Here is a 7,198-nt window from a genome sequence, read left to right as displayed (position 1 = left end):
CCACAAAGCGGGACGCCTCGCTCACCTACAGGTGGTGAGCATTGATCCTCCAAAGATGGCTCCTCAGCGCAGCGCTCCTTCAAACAGCAGCAGATCTTTTCATGCTTGTTGTTTGCAGCTCATCTCATGATGAGGCGTCTGAGGCAGTCGTAGGAGTTTTCACTCGCAGCTTCACCTGCTTTGACCACTTTAAAGGCAGAACTGTCGCAGCTCTGCAGACGTGCAGGAATCAAACGCGGCGGCGGCGCTCGACGGCAGACTGCCGAGTCCTTTCTGGAGAGATTTTAAAGAAATGCTCCATTTTGTCGCTGAATGCTTTCTTCCTCCTGGTTCAGGCGTCTGTTTGAGCGCCGTGGTCGGGAGCAGCTCCACACTTCTGTTTACGCCTCGTGTGCTTTTCTTTTACAGTTTATGGTTATTAATTGGGTTTACTCCACATAATGTGATGCATTCTCATCTCAGATATAATATTTGATCTGTTTGTGTTCCTGCTTCTTACACCTCTTCTCCTCTGTGTGATTGAAGGAAACGATGCTGTAATGTGACACTGAGAGCTGATGGAGAGACGGATTCTACGACGACCTTCACAAATAAATCCAGCCTCTGAACAGTTTTTGTGTCTTTGCAGCTGAAATCCGTCTCTTCACTTGTCATCTCCTTCACTTTTTGTTACTCTTACTTTCTTTCTCTCGTCTCTCTCCTTTAAAACACCTCCTCCCCCTCTTTTGTCGCTCCCTCCATTCTTCCAATCTGTGTCTCAACCCTTCTCCATCTTTATTTTCTGTACTGTAATCCTCCTCTTCATCCACCTTTCTCTCCTCTCTTTCCTCCCTCTTTTTGGCTGTTAGCGTAACTCCTCTGATGCCTCCATCTTTTTTTTTTTTGTTGCTTAATTTCCCTCCTCCTCTCTTTTCTCTTTCTCCTCTTTTCATTTTCTGCATCGATAGCTACTTGATTCTACTTTTCCCTTGTCGTTTATCATTACTGCCCGGCCCCATTTGAATATTTAAATGTCTCTTCTCTGACTCTGTGTGTGTGTGTGTATGTGTGTGTGTGTTTTTGCTGTGCTGTCATCAGAGAGGCGGCGGCCATTTTTCAACGTCGCCGATTCTGATGGAGATGCTATCGCTCGGCGCTTCACGGCCATCCATCCCCTTCACTTAGCTAATAGCCACGCCGCGAGAACGAGGGATCGACAGCAAAAAAAGAGACGAGTTGAAGGTAAATATGTCGGCGTCGCACTCGTCTAACAGTCAGGAAATTATACGATTTATTCGCTGATGGCAAATATTGATTTAAAAAGGGGAAAGGGAACTGGTGGAGGAGGAGGAGGAGGGTTGTTTTGTTGTTGTTGTTTGTTTGAAGGATGCCACTGATCCAAAGTCAAAGAAAGGAGTGGGGGGGGTGGGGGGAGATAGAGACGGCGATTAAAATGCATGAGATCCGAACTTTGAGATAAGTGCTGAGAGAGGGATCTTTGAGAAATGGGACGTTGGAGGGGAGGAGGGGGGCTGGGAGTGATGGTGCGGGGGGGGGGGGGGGAGTTGGCTAGTTGTGATGTATTCATGCCTCAAGTCAATCTCCATGCAAGGGTGGACCGAGACACACAGGCCCGGGGACGGAGGGAAACGGAGAAGAAAGAGGAAAAGACAAAGAGACGGAGAGTGAGAGAAGAGGAGGGTGAGAACAAACAGCGAAGAACAGCGACGCCGCCAACGCGCCGCAGACGTGATAGGACGCCACACATGGCGAGGTGAACTTTGAAAAACACGCCGGCGCCGCCTGCCGCCACTCAAAGTCTCAGCCAGCGTTCAGCTTTCAGCGAGTGTCCACCGAAGCAAGACAGCGAACTGAAGCAGGACGTCCCTCAGCTCCTGAGTCACGAGCCCAGAGCGGACATGTCCACAAGACTCAGTCATGTCCACAAGATTCAGACATGTCCACAAGACTCAGTCTGCAGAGGTGAAGGCCAGTGGACACTGGCCAGACAAAGGTTCCCCCACTGAGGAGGGACATGGGCTGAGAAGGACTCAGAGACACTCGTCCTCTCTCGTCTGTCCAACATCACGTCAGCGATTTTTAAACTCACAATAAAACGAATGAACTCGGCTCAGTTCACAGGAGAGAGTTTCAAACTCTGAATGTGAGCCTGCGAAGCTCTCTTCACTCTCACTTTCACTTTTCACTAAAGCTTTATTGGAGCAGCAGGTAATCCGCTCCCTCCCTCAGGTTCAGGGTTCAGAGGAGAGCCGTGAAGTGAACTCTGACCTCCGACCTCCTGCCTCTGCTCTGCTCCTCAAATCTGTTAATCTGCAAACTCGTTCTGCTCCTGAAGTCGCTCAAAGTTTGCAAGCGTGAGCTCAGAGTCTGCACTCAAATCATAGAACATCAATTGTGACTAATTTAAAGTAATCAGCTGTTGCTGCGGCCCGTATGTTGAAGCTGTTCGTCACATTTTATTCCAGTTTGAAACACAGATGAGCAAACGTGTTCATGTGGTTTCAGTACGAACATGCAGATTATCAGGATACGAACATGTTTTCATAACGAGCGAAACCTTAAAGGGACAGTACGCCCCTCGTCTGAGTTCACAGCTAACTGAAACCGCTAGCTAAACCGAGGAGGACGCCGTTAATGTCGCCAGCCTGTCCTCCAGGAGCGCGTGGACGCCTCCTGCAGCGCAGCGGTACAGCTGACAGGCGTCGTTTGACGGATGAATAACACTTTGATTTTAAGCTGAACTGTCCCTTTAAACACAGTTTTAATAAGCTGGCTGATATTTTTCACAATTTTCTGACATTTCATCGACTGAACAATTAGTCAGTAATGAAAAACATGTTATTTGCAGCTCTGACGTCATCTATTTGTCAATATTCAGATATAAATATACTGAAAACCTGCTTTAAAACACATGAAGCAGCAATAATTGGTGCAATATTTTGCAGATATATTTTTGGATATTTTCCACAAAACAAAAGTGAATTTAAACACAAACGTGCTCATAGAAATATGGTTGAGGTGTTTTTAACAGCTAATAGACAAACACACGTCTCATATTTCATCACATACGAGCGTTAAAAAACATCTTTCCAAAAACAGAAATGAGGGATGAACGCTTGACAAAACAGACGAGGGAGGAGAGGGGGAGGAGAGCGGAGGGGAGGGCGGGGGGGAGAAAATCAACAAGCAATCATAAGTTTAATTTGGTCTCCATATTAATGAGCGCGGAGCTGAAATGTCAGCAAAAATGCAGTCATACATGAAAAACATTTAATGCGCGCTGAACATCGGCGTTTTTTCTGCCTCTTCTCGCAGATTCATCTCATCCTCCAAATGAGGGAAGTTTGTCGGAGGCTGCGTGACGGAACCATTCTGTCGGCGCAGCAACCAAAGTTCAGGGGAAGTGATAAGGACGCATCTTCATCCTCCTCCTCCTCATCATCTCTCCTCCTCCTTTGTTTCTCTTCTTCTTCTCCTGCTCTTCTTTTTGTTGTTTCTTTCTTCTTCTCTGCCTGTCAGCCTCTTCTGCTTCCTCTCCTCCTCCTCCTCCTCTCCTCTTCGTCGCTGAGCCCACGTTGGACTCCTCTTCATGAACACTGATGTGAAACATGGCTGTGATCTGCTGCTTATTCTCCAGACAAACAGAAAAAAGCTGAATTCGATGTTGATGTTTTCTTCAGCGTTTGCATGTGACATCTCCAGGATGAAGACGACGAGATGAAGACTGTGGTTAATATACAGCCAAACTCATGAGGAAGATCATCCTGTATTTCTGCATTATCGCTGATGTAAACAGCGTCTGTTCAGTAGGAGTTCGACTCTAACGACACTGAACTGTAAATAACAAACAGTCGTTCATATTTCAATTATTCACTTCATTGTTTGGCTGTAAACACGTTTTGAGCTGTGGATGAAAACAGCAGGAGGAACATTAGAAACGCTGAACGAGCAGAAAACAAACAGGCTCTGTGAGATGAACTCTGACCTCTGATGGCAGCCGTTACTGGTGCAACTGCTCCCAGTATAACCACAACCAGTAAGCAGACACACACACCTCCTCACAACAACTCTGTACTTTTCTGCTCTCTGCTGTGTGTGTGTGTGCAGAAGATACACAAAGAGGCAAACAAAACCAAAAAACACAGTATGCTTGCTTACATCTGTGTGTGTGTGTGTGTGTGTGTGTGTCTCCGGTTGAGATGGATGTTGCACTTGCTATGAAAGAGCAGGAAGTGGCTCTGACACCCATTTACACTGCCAGACACTTCGACCTGTGTGTGTGTGTGTGTGTGTGTGTGTGTGTGTGTGTGTGCGTGTGTGTGTGAGTTTAGGTAACACCACCCTCTCTGAGTGGCCTCCACTGTCCAATAAGTCCTTGTCTATATGTTCCTCACAGCTGCTCAGGTTTACAGTCAGGTGAACACAGACAGACCTGAGTAATGGATGCCAGATAACGTCTCTGGTATGTTCAAGATCTTTCTGCATATTTCTGCCTTCATGATGGTTTTAAGACGTTTAAAGAAACTCAAGCTGAACTCTCTGTGCTGCTCACAGCTTCTGGAAGTTTCTCTTTCACCAAATTAAAACCCCTCTGTTTGGACAAAAAGATGAAAAAAAAAAAAAAAGACTTTCTCTCTTTCCAAACGAGGCGACGACAAAAGACCCGGCAACATGTTTTAATTATCGCCATGGAAACCAGATGAATGAGCCGTTTGACTGGCCGGTGGAGACGGCTCGCCATTCAGCCTCGCAGCGAGTCACGTGTGTGTTTCTGTGTGTGTGTGTGTGTGTGTGTGTGTGTGTGTGTGTGTGTGTGTGTGTGTGTGGATGGGAGGTCATTAGCACAAAGCAAAGAGGGTGAAATTTCTACCAGTCTGTTGAGACAGAGGGACGGGGAGGGACGACAGAGACGAAAAGAGACGGCTGAATGAGCGAATGAATGAGCGCACATGACTGTCAATTAAAGAGCGAAAGCAAAAACCAATAAACAATCGTCTGATCACGGACGTCCTGATTGGCCAGAAAACGCTTTGTCCATTCACACAATAAAAATAAAGCTTCACTCAGCGTGTTCAGTGCATTGTGTCATTGGGTTTTAATCACGTTCATGTGTTCATAACCACGTTCTGTGTTCGATATCTCGGTTCAAACTCGAGTGAATTTGGTTGAAAAGTGAAGTCTTTCACGTCTGGGCTGATAAACGGTGATGATGCAGTAACGTCCTGAAAGAGGAAACATAAGAGGCGAGCTGACTCGTTAAAAGAGTTTCACATGTTGTCAGATGAAAATCATTTCAGTGACTGGATCTGAGTTTGAAGCAGCTCCTTAATAATGAAATGTGCTGATGTAACTGCTGGTGAAATTAAATGCAACCCAGATATGTAAAAAAGCTTTTCAGAGAAGCTGCTTTCACTTCTAATCCAGACGTTTAGATGTACAAAAACATCCTTCCTGTTTGTGTCCTCTGGCACCAGAACAGGAAGCGGAAACAGCAACGACACAGGAAGGATGAAGAAGAAGAAGAAACTGAGGACAGGGAACAGCACACCTGCAGGAACAGGAAGTGACTGACGGGAAGTGACTGACAGGTGTGTTAGTGTAAGCTGGAGTGGGATGAGCTCAATTAACGAAAGAAAAAACTCTCAAAAATCTCAAAAAGTACGGTGAACAAAGGCTGCTGTGGATAATCAGAGCCTCCTGAAAATATGAATCATTGAAGTTTATGAAGGAAACGTCGACTGACTGATTTCACTTTGTTCGCACAAAAACACCAGTGAGAGATGAACAGAGAAGAAGAAGAAGAAGAAGAAGAAGAAGAAGAGAAGAAGAAGAAGAAGAAGAAGAAGAAGAAGAAGAAGAAGAAGAGAAGAAGAAGAGAGAGCGTTGGCTGGAAGGAGGCTGAGTCAAACAGGCTGTGGTATGCCGCTCGTGGGTGATGCCAGGTGACCTCTGACCCGCTAAGAACCCTGGGAATTCTCTCGTGGCAAGACAGTACGAGACGAAACAATACGAGCAGAAGAAGAAGAAAACGCAGAGGAATCCCAGAGTGCTCAGCCAGAGCGAGGGTCGGGTGAGGCAGTCGGCTCCATTTTGGATCCAAACGAACGCGTTAGCGAAGCTTTTTTTTTTTTCTTAAGACTAACGTTGACAACGTGTCAGCAGACTTCTGGTTTACAACCGCCGCCGCTCACCGCTCTCACCGCCGAGGGTCTGCGAAGACACAGCGAGGCGTTCTGTGCATCAGCCGGCCTCAATACAACACCTCAAACCTCAGGGTCATTATAGGTCAGGTAAGGTAACTTCTACATAAAACGGACCAATCGTCTGCCGCGGTTATGATGAAGAATGTAAACAAACTATTCAAGTTAAACACCTGCTGCATCTACGGTGAGAGAGGAAACCAGGTTTGGCATTAATCAACACTTGGTTTTCTTCAAAGGGATCTTTTGGTTTTAGAGTCCAGACTAATGTTAGGTTAGTCTGTCAGCGAGTGTCCTCATGAGTGTAGAAGGATAAACACGAGTGTGTGTTTCTGACCCCATAGGAAGCTGGATGGATCACACCATTCAGCATCTAAACAAAGAGCGCCTTTATACTGGGGGGGGGGGGGGGGGGGGGGAGAGAGGGAGAGACAGAGAGAGAGAGAGAGAGAGGGAGGGGGGAGACAGAGGGAGACAGAGGGGGAGAGAGAGAGAGAGACAGAGAAGGGGGGGGCAGAGACAAAGAGAGGGGGGAGAGAGAGACAGAGCATGTTCTGGTATGTACAAGAATTAATTTGCTAGTGTTTTTCCTGTGTGTGTGTGTGTGTGTGTGTGTGTGTGTGTGTGTGTGTGTGTGTGTGTGCCAGTTGAGTGCGACAGACTGAAAACAATTATTGGTGATATTTAAGATCAATAAAATGATGATACAGTACTGTGTTCTGTTACTTCAGTCTACTATTGTCCATATTCTGTCCAAACGTTCTTTGTCAATAAAGCTTCATTGCATTCAAATGTAATTTGGACAGAGATGCTCCACGGGTCAAGCTCACTTCTGTGTGTGTGTGTGTATGTGTGTGTGTGTGTGTGTGTGTGTGTGTGTGTGTGTACAAACAGAGTGTGTTACAGTCTTATAGTCTTACTGAAGTGGGCAGGTGTTGGTCAACAACATGGCCTCTGTTGTTGGCTTCCGCCACTGTGTGTGTGTGTGTTGTGTGTGT

The 7,198-nt window shown here is 46.4% G+C and overlaps 1 protein-coding gene across 5 annotated transcripts in view; it reads right to left on the bottom strand.

The window, feature by feature from the left end:
* Positions 1-7,198, bottom strand: part of akap6 (A kinase (PRKA) anchor protein 6) — a 165,760-nt gene that overhangs the window by 47,487 nt on the left and 111,075 nt on the right. The window lies entirely within an intron of this gene.

This window comes from Chaetodon trifascialis, chromosome 14, assembly GCF_039877785.1.
Source record: "Chaetodon trifascialis isolate fChaTrf1 chromosome 14, fChaTrf1.hap1, whole genome shotgun sequence".
Classification (NCBI taxonomy): Eukaryota; Metazoa; Chordata; class Actinopteri; order Chaetodontiformes; family Chaetodontidae; genus Chaetodon; species Chaetodon trifascialis.
The sequence above is the reverse complement of the archived record's forward strand: the minus strand, read 5'-3'. Positions and strand labels throughout refer to the sequence as shown.